Source organism: Pan troglodytes, chromosome 5, assembly GCF_028858775.2.
Source record: "Pan troglodytes isolate AG18354 chromosome 5, NHGRI_mPanTro3-v2.0_pri, whole genome shotgun sequence".
NCBI classification, from domain to species: Eukaryota; Metazoa; Chordata; class Mammalia; order Primates; family Hominidae; genus Pan; species Pan troglodytes.
This window is the reverse complement of record NC_072403.2, coordinates 60,358,608-60,375,482: the sequence shown is the minus strand read 5'-3', so window position 1 is coordinate 60,375,482 and position 16,875 is coordinate 60,358,608. Positions and strand designations below refer to the sequence as shown.

Sequence of the window (16,875 nt, the reverse complement as noted above, 5' to 3'; positions counted from 1 at the left end):
ATGGACAAAAACTGGAAGCATTCCCTTTGAAAACTGGCACAAGACAGGGATGCCCTCTCTCACCACTCCTATTCAAAAGAGTGTTGGAAGTTCCGGCCAGGGCAATCAGGCAGGAGAAGGGAATAAAAAGCATTCAATTAGGAAAAGAGGAAGTCAAATTGTCCCTGTTTGCCGATGACATGATTGTATATCTAGAAAACCCCACTGTCTCGCCCAAAATCTCCTTAAGCTGATAAGCAATTTCATCAAAGTCTCAGGATACAAAATCAATGTGCAAAAATCACAAGAATTCTCATACACTAATAACAGACAAACAGAGAGCCAAATCATGAGTGAACTCCCATTCACAAATGCTACAAAGAGAATAAAATACCTAGAAATCCAACTTACAAGGGATGTGAAGGACCTCTTCAAGGAGAACTACAAACCACTGCTCAATGAAATAAAAGAGGATACAAACAAATGGAAGAACATTCCATGCTCATGTGTAGGAAGAATCAATATCATGAAAATGGCCATACTGCCCAAGGTAATTTACAGATTCAATGCCATCCCCATCAAGCTACCAATGACTTTCTTCACAGAATTGGGAAAAACTACTTTACGGTTCATATGGCACCAAAAAAGAGCCCGCATTGCCAAGTCAATCCTAAGCCAAAAGAGCAAAGCTGGAGGCATCATGCTACCTGACTTCAAACTACACTACAAGGCTACAGTAACCAAAACATCATGGTACTGGTACCAAAACAGAGATATAGATCAATGGAACAGAACAGAGCCCTCAGAAATAATGCCACATTATCTACAATTATCTGATTTTTGACAAACCTGAGAAAAACAAGCAATGGGGAAAGGATTCCCTATTCAATAAATGGTGCCGGGAAAACTGGCTAGCCATATGGAGAAAGCTGAAACTGGATCCCTTCCTTACACCTTATGCAAAAATTAATTCAAGATGGGTTAAAGACTTAAACGTTAGACCTAAAACCATAAAAACCCTAGAAGAAAACCTAGGCATTACCATTCAGGACATAGGCATGGGCAAGGACTTCATGTCTAAAACACCAAAAGCAATGGCAACAAAAGCCAAAATGGACAAATGGGATCTAATTAAACTAAAGAGCTTCTGCACAGCAAAAGAAACTACCATCAGAGTGAACAGGCAACCTACAGATTGGGAGAAAATTTTTGCAACCTCCTCATCTGACAAAGGGCTAATATCCAGAATCTACAATGAACGCAAACAAATTTACGAGAAAAAACAAACAACCCCTTCAAAAAGTGGGCGAAGGATATGAACAGACACTTCTTAAAAGAAGACATTTATGCAGCCAAAAAACACATGAAAAAATGCTCATCATCACTGGCCATCAGAGAAATGCAAATCAAAACCACAATGAGATACCATCTCACACCAGTTAGAATGGCGATCATTAAAAAGTCAGGAAACAACAGGTGCTGGAGAGGATGTGGAGAAATAGGAACACTTTTGGTGGGACTGTAAAGTAGTTCAACCATTGTGGAAGTCAGTGTGGTGATTCCTCAGGGATCTAGAACTAGAAATACCATTTGAGCCAGCCATCCCATTACTGGGTATATACCCAAAGGATTATAAATCATGCTGCTATAAAGACACATGCACACATATGTTTATTGCGGCACTATTCACAATAGCAAAGACTTGGAACCAACCCAAATGTCCAACAATGATAGACTGGATTAAGAAAGTGTGGCATATATATACCATGGAATACTATGCAGCCATAAAAAATGATGAGTTCATGTCCTTTGTAGGGACATGGATGAAGCTGGAAACCATCATTCTCAGCAGACTATCGCAAGGACAGAAAACCAAACACCGCATGTTGTCACTCATAGGTGGGAATTGAACAATGAGAATACATGGACACAGGAAGGGGAACATCACACGTCGGGGACTGTTGTTGGGGGGGAATGGGGGAGGGATAGCATTAGGAGATATACCTAATGCTAAATGATGAGTTAATGGGTGCAGCACACCAACGTGGCACATGTATACATATGTAACAAACCTGCATGTTGTGCACATGTACCCTAAAACTTAAAGTACAATATTAATAAAATTTTTTTAAAAAGAGTGTTTCCTCCTCTTAAAGATTTTGAAACATTTTCAGAAGGATTAATATTAATTCTTTTTTACATTCTTTTTATAATTCACCTGTGAAATCATCTGGTCTTGAGCTTTTCTCTGTAGGGTGATTTTTGGTCACTGATTCATTTCTTTACTCATCATTGAGCCATTCAGGTTTTTAAAATTTTATTTATGTTTTTTGAGAACAGTATCTCACCTGTTGATCAGGCTGAAGTGCAGTGGCACAATCTGGGCTCACTGCAGCCTTAAATTCCTGGGCTCAAGCTATCCTCCCACCTCAGTCTCCCAAGTAGCTGGGACTACAGCCACATGCCACCACATCTAGGTTTTTTTTTTGTTTTTTGTTTTGTTTTGTTTTGTTTTGTTTTTTGTAGAGACGAGGCTTCACCATATTGCCCAGGCTGGTCTTGAACTCTCGGCCTTAAGCAATCCACCTGCCTTGGACTCCCAAAGTGCTGGGATTACAGACGTGAGCCACTGTACCTGGCCTGTTTTCTTTTCTCAATCTAAGCATTTACTGTTAAACTTCCCTCTTAGTACTGGTTTTGGTCATCCCATAAGTTTTGGTGTGTTGTGTTTCTGTTTTTGTTTCAAGATACTTTTTGATTTTCCTTCGATTTCTTCTTTATCTATTTCAGTAGTGTATTGTTTAATTTCCACATATTTTAATGTTCTAACACACTTCTTGTTATTTTCTAGTTTCACATTATTACGGTCAGAAAAATACTTGGTATGATTTAAGTCCTCTTAAGTTAGCTAATACTTGTTTTGTGGCCCAATTTGTGTTCTACTCTGATGAATGTCCCAAGTGTGCTTGAGAAAAAAAGTGTATTCTGCTGCTGTTGGATGGAATATTCTATATATATCTGTTAAGTTCACTTTTTTGTATAGTGTTGTTCAAGTCTGCTGTTTATACTCTTTCTGGAATATCTATACATTGTTGAAAGTATTAAGGTTCTCTACTATTATTATATTGCTATTTCTCCCTTCATTTTTGTCAATATTTGCTTTATATATTTAAGTGCTCTAATGTTGAGTGCATATATATTTACAACTCTTATATCTTATTGATGAATTGATTCCTTTATTATTAGTCACCTTATTTGCTTCCTATGACAGATTTTGACTGAAAGTCCATCTTGTCTGATATAGGTACAGCCATCCCTGCTCTCTTTTACTTACCATTTTACATGGAATAGCTTTTCCCATCCCTTCACTTTCAGCCTACACGTGTCTTCAAGGCTAAAGCTAGTCTCTTTTATATCATATTGTTGAATCTTTTTTGAAAAATCCATTCAGCCACTTTCTCTTTTGATTTAATTCAGTTATATTGTAATTATTATAGGTAAGGATTCATTATTTTCATTCTGTTTTCTGCTTTTGTAATTCTTTTTATTGTCTTCCTTTGTGATTTGCTATGTTTCAGTTATATGCTTTGATTCCCTTTTCTTAATTTTTTGTATCTATAGAAGCCTTTATTTCTATATATGGTTATCAAGAAGTTTCCATAAAATGCGTTACAGTTATTTAAATAATTAGCTCAAAATTGATATATCATATACTAAAAGTCCACACTTTTAGTTTACACACAGATAAGTTTACACTATTGATACCATAATTTAACCTTTTTGTATTATGCATTAACACATTTTTGTAGCAATAGCTATGTTTAATGCTTTTTAACTTCTATACTAGAGTTAAATTTATACACCACCATTACAGTATTATTCTGAATTTGGCTACATATATTTACCTTTACCAGTGAGTAAAGGTAAATACTTTCATTTGTTTTTATGTTGTTACTTAACAATCTTTTGTTTAAACTGAAATAATTTTCTTTAGCATTTCTTATAAGGCAGATCTAATGGTGTGAACTCCAGCTTTGATTTATCTGGAAATGTCTATTTCTCCTTTATTTTTTTCAATTATACTTTAAGTTCTAGGGTACATGTGTACAATGTACAGGTTTGTTACATATGTATACATGTGCAATGTTGATTTGCCACACCCATCAACTCGCCATTTACATTAGGTATTTTTCCTAATGCTATCCTTCTCCCAGTCCCCCACCCCCTGACAGGCCCCAGTGTGTGATGTTCCCCGTCCTGTGTCCATGTGTTCTCATTGTTCAACTCCCATCTATGAATAAGAATATGTGGCGTTTGGTTTTCTGTCCTTGTGATAGTTTGCTCAGAATGATGGTTTCCAGCTTCATCCATGTCCCTGCAGAGGACATGAACTCATCTTTTTATGGATTTATAGTATACCATGGTGTATATGTGCCACATTTTCTTAATCCAGTCTATCATTGATGGGCATTTGGGTTGGTTTCAAGTCTGCTGTTGTGAATAGTGCTGCAATAAACATATGTGTGCATGTGTCTTTTAGTAGCATGATTTATAATCCTTTGGGTATATACCCAGTAATGGAATTGCTGAGTCAAATGTTATTTCTAGTTCTAGATTCTTGAGGAATCACCACACTGTCTTCCACAATGGTTGCACTAATTTACACTCCCACCAACAGTATAAAAGCATTCCCACTTCTCCACATCCTCTCCAGCATCTGTTGTTTCCTGACTTTTTCATGATCCAACAGACATATGAAAAAATGCTGGTCAGAGAAATGCAAATCAAAACCATGATGAGATACCATCTTATGCCAGTTAGAATGGCAATCATTAAAAAGTCTCTTATTTTTAAAGAACAGCTTTTCCAGGTATAATATTCTTATGTTGTAGTTCTGTGAGTTTTTTTCAGTACTTTTAATATGTCATCCCACATCTTCCTGGTCTGCAAGGTTTCTGCTAAGAAATATTTGGATAGTTTTATAGATGTTCTGCTGTATGAGTAACTTCTCTTACTACTTTCAAAATTTCGTCTTTGACTATTGGCAATTTGATTATTATGTGTCACAGGGTAACCTGTGTGATTATCTTGCTAAGAGACCTATGAACTTCATGAATGAGAATGTCCATATTCTTCCCAAAATTTGAGGAGTTTCCAACCATTACTTCTTTAAATAAGCTTTCAGCTCCTTTCTTTGTTTCTTCTCCTTCTGTCACTTCTATGAAGTATACATTTGTTTGATGATGTTTCATAGGTCTCTATATGCTTTTTAAAAATTTTTTTTCTATTTTTCTAGCTGGCTAATTTCAAATGACCTGTCTTCATGTTCACTGTCCTCTTATTCTGCATGATCAAGTTCACTCTTGAAGATTTCCATTAAAATTTTCAGTTCTATATTTGTATTCTTCAGCTCCAAGGTTTCTATTTGGTTCCTTCCTATGGTTTCTATTTCTTTATTAAACTCATCACTGTGTTCATTTATTGTTTTTCTGATTTTAGTTTTTTAAGTGTTTTTTTCTTGCATCTCATTGAGTTTTTTGATGATTATTTTGACATTTTTGTCAGGCAATTTATAGATCTCCATTTCTTTTGGGTTTGTTATTGGAGGTTTTTGTTTCCTTTGGTGGTATCATGTTTGCCTGATTGTACTCTGTGTAGCCTTATATTTGTGTTGATGTATTTGAAGCACAAACACCTCTTCCTGTCTTTATGATGATTGACAGATTGACAGGTAAAAGCCTTCTCCTGTCTGGTCTCTAGAATGATGGGATTGCCTCTAGGCTTATAGCCAAGCCAAGCAGGGTCACAACCAGGTCACATGACATCTTTACATGTGGATCCACAGTGTGGTTCATTATGGGGTCAGTGTTTGGCAGTACTATTACAGAGGAAGGCATGGATCCTGATTGACTCCTGGTCAGATGAAACTGCCTCCAGGACTTTGGTTAGTAGGGGTGGTTCTGGGATAAAGGTCCACTTCAGGATATGCAGTTGGGTAAATAGATGATGGGCCTGTTTTCTGTGGATAAATGTTATACCATCTGGGTCCCTTGGAAGGCTCCTGCTCATTCACTGCTTGGAACTCTGGCCAGGCAAGATTGGCTCAGGAGTATGGTTGAAGAGGACAGGATCTGAATTACAGGGCTGTTTCAGTTACAAAGCTGCTGAATCCAAGATCTGTAGGTCTGCCTCTGTGGGCATAAATGGGTGTTTATCCTATCCCATACTTGGGTGCATAGGGCTACTTGGACAATATCTGAGCAAGGCTTTTGTGGGGTCATAGGACTGCTTAAAGATTTGCAGTCAGTCTGAGGTCAAGAGGCCTCCCTTTAGGGGCATGAATGGTCATGTCTTTTGCAGGTCCCTGGGTAGCAGGACTGCTCTCAGACCATAGATGAATGGTACAGTTGAGTTACAGGGTCATTTTAGGATCATTTGTGAGACTAAGGCTCTAAGGCCTACTCTGGAAAAACCAGATGGTCATACCACAGATTTTATCAATTCACCTATTGAAGGATACCTGAGTTCACTACAATTTTTTGCAATTATAAAGTTGACATAAAATTTCATGTGTAGGTTTTAGTGTGGGTATAACTTTTTAGGTTGGCTGGAGAATATCCCAAATAAATGAAAATGTTTCCATGTAAAATTTTATACAGAGAGGTTAATAGAAACTTTATTCTTAATAGCCAAAAACTAGGTACTAGATAGTACCATGCAATGGGTAAATGGCTAAACAAAGGAAAGTAAATTCATACCATGGACTACTACTCAGCAATAAAAAAAAAAAAAACTATTGATAATGCAGCATCTTAGATAAACCTCAATGAAATTATGCTGAGTGAAAAAAGTCAATCATAAAAGGAAACTTGTAAGGTTCCCCAATTCTTCCTACTTTCTGTGTCCTGACTAAAAATTCCCAGAGTACCTTGACCGCTTTGTGACCTAGACAGTGGCAGGTATTTTCCAGCAAGCTTGACCCCAAACCAAGGCCTTGAACATTCTCAAACACTGATAAAGGTATCTAGGTTGTTGCCCCAAACACTGAAAGATATTGGCTTTGTCCCTGAGCCAAATTCCTTAAACCCTCATAAAAATTCCATACCCGGCCTTCTTGATGCAAACATATCTAGGTATGTAGCCATTTACCCATTGAATGGTAGTATCAAGTATCTAGATAGTATCTACATCGAATATCCCTTTTCTTTTGCTCTCTATCATGTGGATTGCTGTAGCACTCTAAGTTCTCCTAATAAATGCTTTGGACTGATTACTCTGGTGTTTAGTGCTTCTTTCTTTGGAGTCTCAAACAGCCACATCACAGGACAGTTCAAAGTACTCTTTTGTGGAAACATTTCTCCCACCACTTTTGGGGTGATTCCAGCTGCATTTCAGTGGAACAAAATGGAGACACCACACGATGCCATTTGTTCAACATTCATTAAACATCATAATTATAGAGATGGAGAATAGATTAATGGTTTCCAGGGATTATGAATTTGAGGGGTGGGGGAAATGTGTGGTAATAAAGTGGTAGTATGAGGGAGAATTTTTATGAAGTACAATTACTAGTCTTGATTGTAGTGGTGGTTATATAATGAAATTACACTGAGCTACACCCCTCCACACACGCATAAGCAAGCATATGTATAACTAGTAAAATCTGAATAAATTCTGTGGTGTAACAAATTCATTTTTCTGATTTTGATGGTGTACTATAATTGTACTAAATGTTAACATTAGGGAAGTCTGGTGAAGGGTGTTGGGATCCCCTTGTATGTTTCTTTATACCTTTGTGAAAATCTGTGTAATTATTTCAAAATAAGATGTTTAAGAAATAAGTAGGCTGAGCACAGTGGCTCACACCTGTTTTCCCAGCACTTTGGGAGGCCGAGGAGGGCGGATCACGAGGTCAGGAGATCGAGACCATCCTGGCCAACATGGTGAAACTCGTCTCTACTAAAAATACAAAAACTAGCTGTGTGGCGCCTGTAAACTCAGCTGGGTGTGGTGGCACCTATAATCTCAGCTACTTGGGAGGCTGAGGCAGGAGAATCGCTTGAACCCGGGAGGTGGAGATTGCAGTGAGCCAAGATCGTGGCACTGCACTCCAGCCTGGTGACAGAGCAAGACTGTCTCAAAAAAAAAAAAAAAAAAAAGAAAAGAAAAGAAAAGAAAAGAAAAAAAAGTTACTGAATTATAAATCCCCCCACATGTCCTACAAAATCAACAAGGAGCATTAATAGTCACTTACATTTACAATTCCATTAGGAGAAAATATAATATTACAAATTTCCATTTCCATTTGAAATTTGTTATACCAGAAACTCAAAAGCAGCAGAGCCAGCTTAGGAGCCCATTCCAAAGCAAAAATTTAGAAGGAAACTACACAATAAAGATGAGAATGCAGCAAAGATCTAGCAGTGGTGAGCTAAAGTCACACTCAGAGAGTTCCACAGTGATTGGGGAAAACACTGAGTCATTGTGAATCGGAATTGTCTGCTAGGAAATCAAAGGATAGGAGCTTGCATATGCAAGAGTAGAGAAACAGTCTTGGAAAGGCATCACCTCTGAGGAGAGAGGGAAGTTATAAAGTGGAGGCATCATGGAAATGAGAAAGAAAAAAATCAAATGGCAGAAATTAAGGATCCTAACGAAACAGAAGAGTGTCATGGTATTAAAACACTGTCTCTCAAATCAAAGGTGCTATCTTTTACTGTACCTATAAAAACATCATTTTCTAGAAAAAGAAAATGTAGTAAGCCACACAAATAGCTCACACCTTTTCCACCCCATGCAGAAATGCCAGTTATTTCTGGTCCATAAAAAATAAAACTTTTTGAAAATAAGCATAAAACCACAGGAAAATCTATAAAATGTTCCTATTAAAACTATTGAAACATTGAGAAAACTTTTCAGCTGATTAAAATAATCTCTGCAAAAGCAACCATTAGGGCAAAGGTAGACTATAAAACAAAATATTGACATGGTGAAATGTCATTAAAGAATTTTTACTAAAAAAATACCTAGAGTAAGAAGTTCACATGCTAAGAGTAGGAATGGACAGAAAATACAGATATAAGATATAAAAATAAATTTGAAGAAAAAGAAAAAGTAAAAGTCTAAAAATCTAAATATTAATATTAGAAGCATTTTATGAAAAAAATAGGGATAAAGAATTCCAAAGTGTTACTACAGAGGATATTTAAGCATTAAACAAGAAGGCTGCATAAAATGGCTAGACATGAAGCTAAATTAGGACTCAGTCTATGGAGAAAGCATTTTAGCTTGGACTGACTATAGTCATAGGGGTATGTATGCCCTAAACAGTCTGTGACCTTGCGGGAGGTAGAGATAGCAACTGTGGGACTTTGCATTGGAATACAATGCTGCTGTGGCACAGCAGAAAGCAACACTGGAAAAAACTCAGGTGGAACCTAGGGAAGGAGTATTCCGACCTGCTCTAGCCAGAGGGGAATCACCCATCCTAGCAGTCAGAACTTGAATTTGGGCAAGCCTCACCACAATGGACAAAAGTACTCTGGGGTCTTACATAAATCTGAAAGACAATCTAGGCCATAAGGATTGCAAATTCTAGGCAAGACCAAGTGTTGTGCTGGGCTTGGGGCCACTGGACTTGGGGAGGGCACACATGCCTAGTGAGACATGAGCCAAGGAAGCTAAGGGACTGCTTGCATGACTTGCTCCCAACCCCAGGCACTGCAGCTCCAAAAGAGACTTCTTCCTTCTGCTTGAGAAGAGAAGGAAGAGTAAATAGGATTTTTCCTTGAAAATTGGATACTAGCTCAACCACAGTAGGGTAGGGAAGGAGGGAGAGTCATGAGGCCCCTATTTCAGGCCCTAGCTCCTGGATGACATTTCTGGACAGACCTTAGGACAGCAGAGAACCTGTTTCCTTAAAGGGAAGGACCAAGTCCTAGCTAAATGACGAGTTAATGGGTGCAGCACACCAACATGGCACACGTATACATATGTAACAAACCTGCACGTTGTGCACATGTACCCTAAAACTTAAAGTATAATAATAATAAAATTTTAAAAAAAAGAAAGATTTATCACCTGCTGACTAAAGAGCCCTTAGGCTCTAAATATTCTGCAGGAGTAAGCCGGTAGTACATACTGTGGGCCTTGGATGAAACTCTGAGTCACGCTGGCTTCAGGTATGACCCAGCACAGTCCCAGCTGTGACAGCTACAGAGAAAGTCCCCTTCTGCTTGAGAAAAGCAGAGAGAAGAATAAAGGAGACTTTGTTCTGCAGCAGAGGTACCAGCTTTGTCACAGTGGGGAAGAGCACCAAGCAGGCCCCTGAGGTCCCTGGTTCTTCCCTTGGCTCTTACAGCGTTTCTGGGACTACCTTGGGCCAGAGAGAAGCCCGCTATCCTGAAAAGTGAGTCCCAGGCATGGCAGCATTTACACAAGTTGACTGAAGAGATCTTGAGCCCTAAGTGAACATCAGTGGTACCCTGGCAGTACTCCCCATGGGCCTGTAGTGGTGGCAGACGTGGGGAGAGACTCCTCTGCCTGGGGAAAAGGAAGGGAAGAGTGGGAAGGACTTTGTCTCGTGGCTTGGGTGCCATCTCAGCCACAGTAAAATAGATCACCAGGTAGATTGATATGGTTTCTGATTCCTTGTCCTGTTTCCTGGACAGCACTGGACTCACCTGGGACCAGGGGAACTTGCCACCCTGAAGAGGAAAACACAAGCCTAGCTGGCTTCACTCCCTGCTGATTATAGAGCCCTAGGGCCTTGAGTAAACATAAGTGCTAGCCAGGTAGTAGTTACAGTGGGCCTTGGGCAAAACCCAGTGCTGTGCTAGCTTCAGGCCTGACCCAGTGTAGTTCCAGTATTGGTGGCCACAAGGGTGCTTGTGTCACCCTTCCCCCAGCTCCAGGCAGTTCTGCATGGACAGAGAGACTCCATTGTTTGAGCAAAAGTAAGGGAAGAAAACAAGAATCTCTGCCTGGTAATCCAGAGAATTCTTCCAGATCTTATCTAAGACCACCAAGGCAGTACCTCTGTGAGTCTGCAAGAACCATAGCATTATTGGGCTTGGGGTACCCTCTAATTCAGATACAGCTACAGTAACCAAAGCATAGATGGAAACACTTAAGTCTCTTCAAATACCTGAAAAGTCTTCCCAAGAAGTGCAAGTACAAACAAACCTAGACTATGAAGACTATAATAAATACCTCACTCTTCAATGCTCAGACACCAATGAACATCCACAAGCATCAAGAGTATCCTGGAAAACATGACCTCACCTAAGGCACCAGGGACAAATAGAGAGACAGACATGTGACCTTTCAAACAGAGAATTCAAAATAGTTGTTTAGAGGAAACAAAGAAATTCAAGATAACACACAGAAGAAATTCAGGATATTATCAGGTAAATTTAGCAAAGAAATTGAAATAATTAAGCAGAATCCTGTAGAAATTCTGGAGCTGAAAATATAACTGACATACTAAAAATACATTAGAGTCTCTTAGTAGCAGAACTGATCAAGCAGAAGAATTAGTGAGCCTGAAGACAAGCTATCTGAAAACACACAGTCAGAGGTGACAAAAGAAAAAAGAAAAAAGAATGTGGCACATCTAAGGTCTAGAAAATAGCCCCCAAAAGGCAAATCTAAGAGTTATTGACCTTAAAGAAGAGGCAGAGAGAGAGAGAGAGCACTAGGGGTAGAAAGTTTATTCAAAGGAATAATAGAGAACTTCTCAAACCTAGATAAAGATATCAATACTCAAATACAAGATTATAGAACCCCAAGCATATTTAACCCAAAGACCACTACCTCAAGCCATTTAATAATCAAACCCCCAAAAGTCAAGGATAAAGGATTCTAAAAGTAGCAAAGGAAAGGAACAAATTACAAACAATAAAGCTCCAATATGTCTGGCAGCAGACTTTTCAGTGGAAACCTTATAGACCAGGAGAGAGTAGGATGACATATTTAAATTGCTGACGGAAAAAACAAACAAAAAAACTTCTACCCGAGAATAGTATATCCAGTGACAATACACTTAAAACATGAAGAATAGACAAAGAACATTATTACATAATGATAAAGGAATCAATTTAGCAAGAGGACATAATGATTTAAAATATATGCACCCAACATGAAGCACCAAGATATATAAAGTAAATATTATTAGAGCTAGAGAGATAGACTAATACAATAATAGCTGGAGACTTCAACACCCCACTATCAGCAGTGGACAGGTTACTTAAGAAAGAAAAATTAACAAGGAAACATTGGACTTAATCTGCACCATGGAACAAATAGACCTAATATATATTTACAGGACTTTTTATCCAACACCTGCAGAATAAACATTTTTCTCCCCAGCACATGAATATCCTCAAGGATAGACTACATGTTAAGCCACAAAACAAGACTTAAACACTCAAAATGTTGAAATTATATCAAACCTTATCTGATGACAAGGGAATAAAACAATAAATCAATAATGAGAAATTTTTGGAAACTGTACAAACATAAAAATTAAATATTATACTTCTGAATGACCAGTGGCTCAATGAAAAAATCAAGAAAGAAATTGAAAAATATTTTGAAACAAATGATTATGGAAACACAACATACCAAAACCTATGGGGTACAGCAAAAGCAGTACTGAGAGGGAAGTTTATAGCTAAAAGTGCCTACATCAGAAAAGATACACTTCACATAAACCTAACAAGGCATCTTAAAGAACTAGGAAAGCAAGAGCAAACTAAATCCAAATTTAGAAGAATAGACATAATAAAGATTAGAGCATAAATTTGAATGAACAAGACAATACAAAAGACTAATGAAACAAAAAGATGCTTTTGAAAAGATAGATTTGACAAACCTTTAGACAAAGAATAAAATAAAATTGACAAACGTTTAGACAGACTCAAATAACATCAAAAATTTAAAAGGAGACATTACAACGAATAACTCAAAAATTTGAGGCTACTATGAGCAACTCTATGCCAATAAGTTGGAAAACCTAGAAGTGGATAAATTTTTGGACACATACCACTACCAACATTGAATCATGAAGAAATCAAAAACCTTAACAGATGAATAACAAGTAATGAGATCAAAGCTGTAAGAAATAGTTTCCAAAGAAAAGCCTGGGACCCAATGGCTTCACTGCTGAATTTTGCCAAACATTAAAAAAAACTAATACAATCCCACTCAAACTGTCCCAAAATATAGAGAAGGGAGTACTTCCAAACTCATTCTACAGGGCCAGTATTATCCTGATACCAAAACCAAAGATAAATCAAAGAAAAGAAAACTACAGGCCATTATTTCTGATGAATATTAATGTAAAAACCTTATAAAATACTAGCAAACCAAATTCAACAACACATAAAAAGATCATTCGTCATCATCTTTGGGATTTATCACAAGGATACAAGGATAGTTCAACATATGCAAATCAATGTGATACATTATATCAACAGAATGAAGGACAAAAGCCATAGAATCATTTCAATTGATGCTGAAAAATAATGAATTTTAACATCCCTTCTTGATAAATACCCTAAGAAATGGCTATACAAGAAGCATACCTCAACATAATAAAAGCCATGTATGACAGATCCACAGCTAGTATCATAATGAATAGAAAAAAAAAAGAAACACTGAAAACCTTTCCTTAAATATCTGGAACATGACAAAGTTGCCCACTATCACTACAGTTATCCCACATAGCACTGAAAGTTCTAGCTAGAACAAACAGACAAGAGAAATAAAAGACATTTCCAAATTGGAAAGGAAGAAGTCAAATTATCCTTGTTTGCAAATGATATGGTCTCATATTTGGAAAAAAAAACCTAAAGATTTCACAAAAAGCTATTAGAACTGATAAATTCAGTATAATTGCAGTATTCAAAATCAACATAGAAAAATCAGGAGCATTTTTATATGCCAAAAGCAAATAATCTGAAAAAGAAATTTAAAAAGTAACCCAATTTACAATAGGCACAAAGCAAGTTAAATACCTGGAAATTAACCAAAGACGTGAAAGATCCAATAAAAACTATAAAATATTGATGCAAGAAACTGATGAGGACACAGTAAAATGGGAAGGTATTTCATGTTCATGGATTGGAATAATCAATATTGTCAAAATTTCTGTACTACCCAAAGCAGTCTACAGATTCAATTCAATCCTTGTCAAAATACCAATGGCGTTCTTCACAGAAATAGAAAAAAAAATCCTAAAATATATATGGAATTACAGAAGACCCAGAATAGTCATAGCTGTCTTGAACAAAAAGAACAAAACTGGAGGAATCACATTATCTGACTTCAAATAATACTACACAGCTATAGTAACCAAAAGAGCATGGCACTGGCAAAAAAAAAAAAAAAAAAAAACAGGCACATAGACCAGTAGAACAGAATAGAGAGCCCAGAAACAAATCTATACATATACAGTGAACTTATTTTTGACAAAGGTGCCAGGAACATACAGTTGGGGAAGGATAGTTTCTTCAATAAATGGTGCTGGGAAAACCGGATATCCATATGCAGAAGAATAAAACTAGTTCCCTATCTCTTGCCATAAACAAAAATCCAACTAGAGGTCGTTATGTTAAGTGATAAAAGCCTGTCACAAAAAGACAAACTTTGTATGTTCTCACTTATTTGTGAGAGGTAAAAATTAGAACCATTGAACTCAGGGAGATAATGCATAGAATAATGGTTACCAGAGGCTGGGAAGTATAGTGGGGCAAGGGAAGTGGGGATAGCAAGTGGGTACCAAAAAATAGAATGAATAAGATCCAGTATTTGATAGCACAACATGGTAACTATAATTGACAATTTAATCTTACATTTAAAATAGCCAAAAGAGTGTAATTGGATCTTTTGTAATATGAAGTATAAATGCTTTGGGTGATAGATATCTAATTTACCCTGATGTGATTATTACACATTGCATGCTTCCATCAAAATATACCCCATACCTACTATGCGCCCACAACAATTTAAAAGTTTTTTTTAATTATCAGAAATTTTAATTTGTACCAGGTACCATGCTAGATATGAAGATAAGACAAAGTCCTTGTCCTCAAAAAATGTACATTCTGGTGGGCAATATAGACTTGTAAATTGTCAACTGCAATATGGTACACAAAATGTTATGATGATTATGAATGGGTAGCCATATGAACTCACTGAAGAAATAGTTAACGTATACTTTGGATGTAGAAATAGGGTTATATAAAATTTCATGCGAGCTCTGACAGATTATAGCAAACTTTTGAGGAAAAAGAAGTTGTTAAAAGGATGCTCTAGGCATTCTGATGCATGGTTAATGAGTTCAAATTGGGGACCAGATGAAGACGAAGGGTAAAGACTAGCAAGAGAGATCCATGAGGGCATTTGGCTTTTATCCTAGAGAAGGTATAGAGCCCATTAACATTTTTTAAGCATGGGAGTAATTTAGTGGTCTAATTAACATAGAAGTATTACTCTTACAGCAATATAGATGATTAATTTGAGGAAGACTGGGAGAAGGAATACCACTGAGAATTGTTTCAATAATCCATATTACAAATGAAAAAGGCTTAGGTTAGTGAGATGAAATATTAATACATTTCATAGAAAAATGTCAAGTGAAACTAAACAAATAAGCACAACTGAAGCCCTACAAATACTAGTACATAGTCAGCAAAGAAAATGAAGGGTCTAGTGTGGGGAGGACAACACAAAGGTCATAGGAATACTTTGAGATAGCTGTCCATAGAAGCTAAGAGGGAGAAATATTTGAAGACAAAGGTCATAGTAAACTCTTTTAAATACTGCAGAAAAATAAAACCAGATATGTTATAAAAGTAACCATTGGATTTTGCAGTGAGGTTTCTGTTGACCTGAGTTGGAGTTTTGGTGCTGTAATGTTAACATTGTGGTACATTGAAAAATACAGGCCGAAATAGTTTCCTGCTACCTGAGCCAACAGAGGGGCACCCGCAGCAGCAGCCAGACACCAAGGCTGTGCTGAACAGGAAGGTCCTCCGCACTGGTACCCTTTATATCGCTGAGAGCCACCTGTCTTGGTTAGATAGCTCTGGATTAGGATTCTCACTGGAATACACCACCATTAGTTTACTTGCATTATCCAGGGACCAAAGTGACTGTCTAGGAGAACATTTGTATGTTATGCTGAATGACAAATTTGAAGAATCCAAAGAATCTGTTGCTGATGAAGAAGAGGAAGACAGTGATGATGTTGAACTTATTACTGAATTTATATTTGTACCTAGTGATAAATCAGCATTGGAGGCAATGTTCACTGCAATGTGTGAATGCCAAGCCTTGCATCCAGATCCTGAAGATGAGGATGAGGATGACTACGATGGAGAAGAATATGATGTGGAAGCACATGAACGAGGACAAGGGGACATCCCTAAATCTTACACCTATGAAGGATTATCCCATCAACAGCAGAAGGCCAAGCCACATTGGAGAGATTAGAAGAAATGCTTTCTCATCTGTGAGCAGCCAGTATAATATGGCTGGAGTCAGGACAGAAGATTCAATAAGATTATGAAGATGGGATGGAGGTAGATACCACACCAACAGTTGCTGGACAGTTTGAGGATACAGATGTTGATCACTGAAAATAATTTACGCAGGTTTAAGATTCTGCTCCTATTGTGGTGAGCAGAGATCGTGCCATTGCACTCCAACCTGGGCAACAAGAACGAAACTCCATCTCCAAAAAAAAAAAAAGAAAAATCTGCTCCTAACTATAGGAGAGAACTTGGTGCCTTTCCCACTCTGGAGCAAAGTTGATGAAAGTCTTTTTCCTTTTCCAAAACCCAACCTGAACCACTTCTTTCTTCAGACAGATTATACTGAGATAATAAGTTG

At 37.4% G+C, this 16,875-nt stretch overlaps 1 pseudogene; it reads left to right on the top strand.

The window, feature by feature from the left end:
- The first annotated feature begins 15,338 nt into the window (after positions 1 to 15,338).
- Positions 15,339 to 16,644, top strand: LOC107975006 (methylosome subunit pICln-like; annotated as a pseudogene).
- Positions 16,645 to 16,875: the final 231 nt, after the last annotated feature.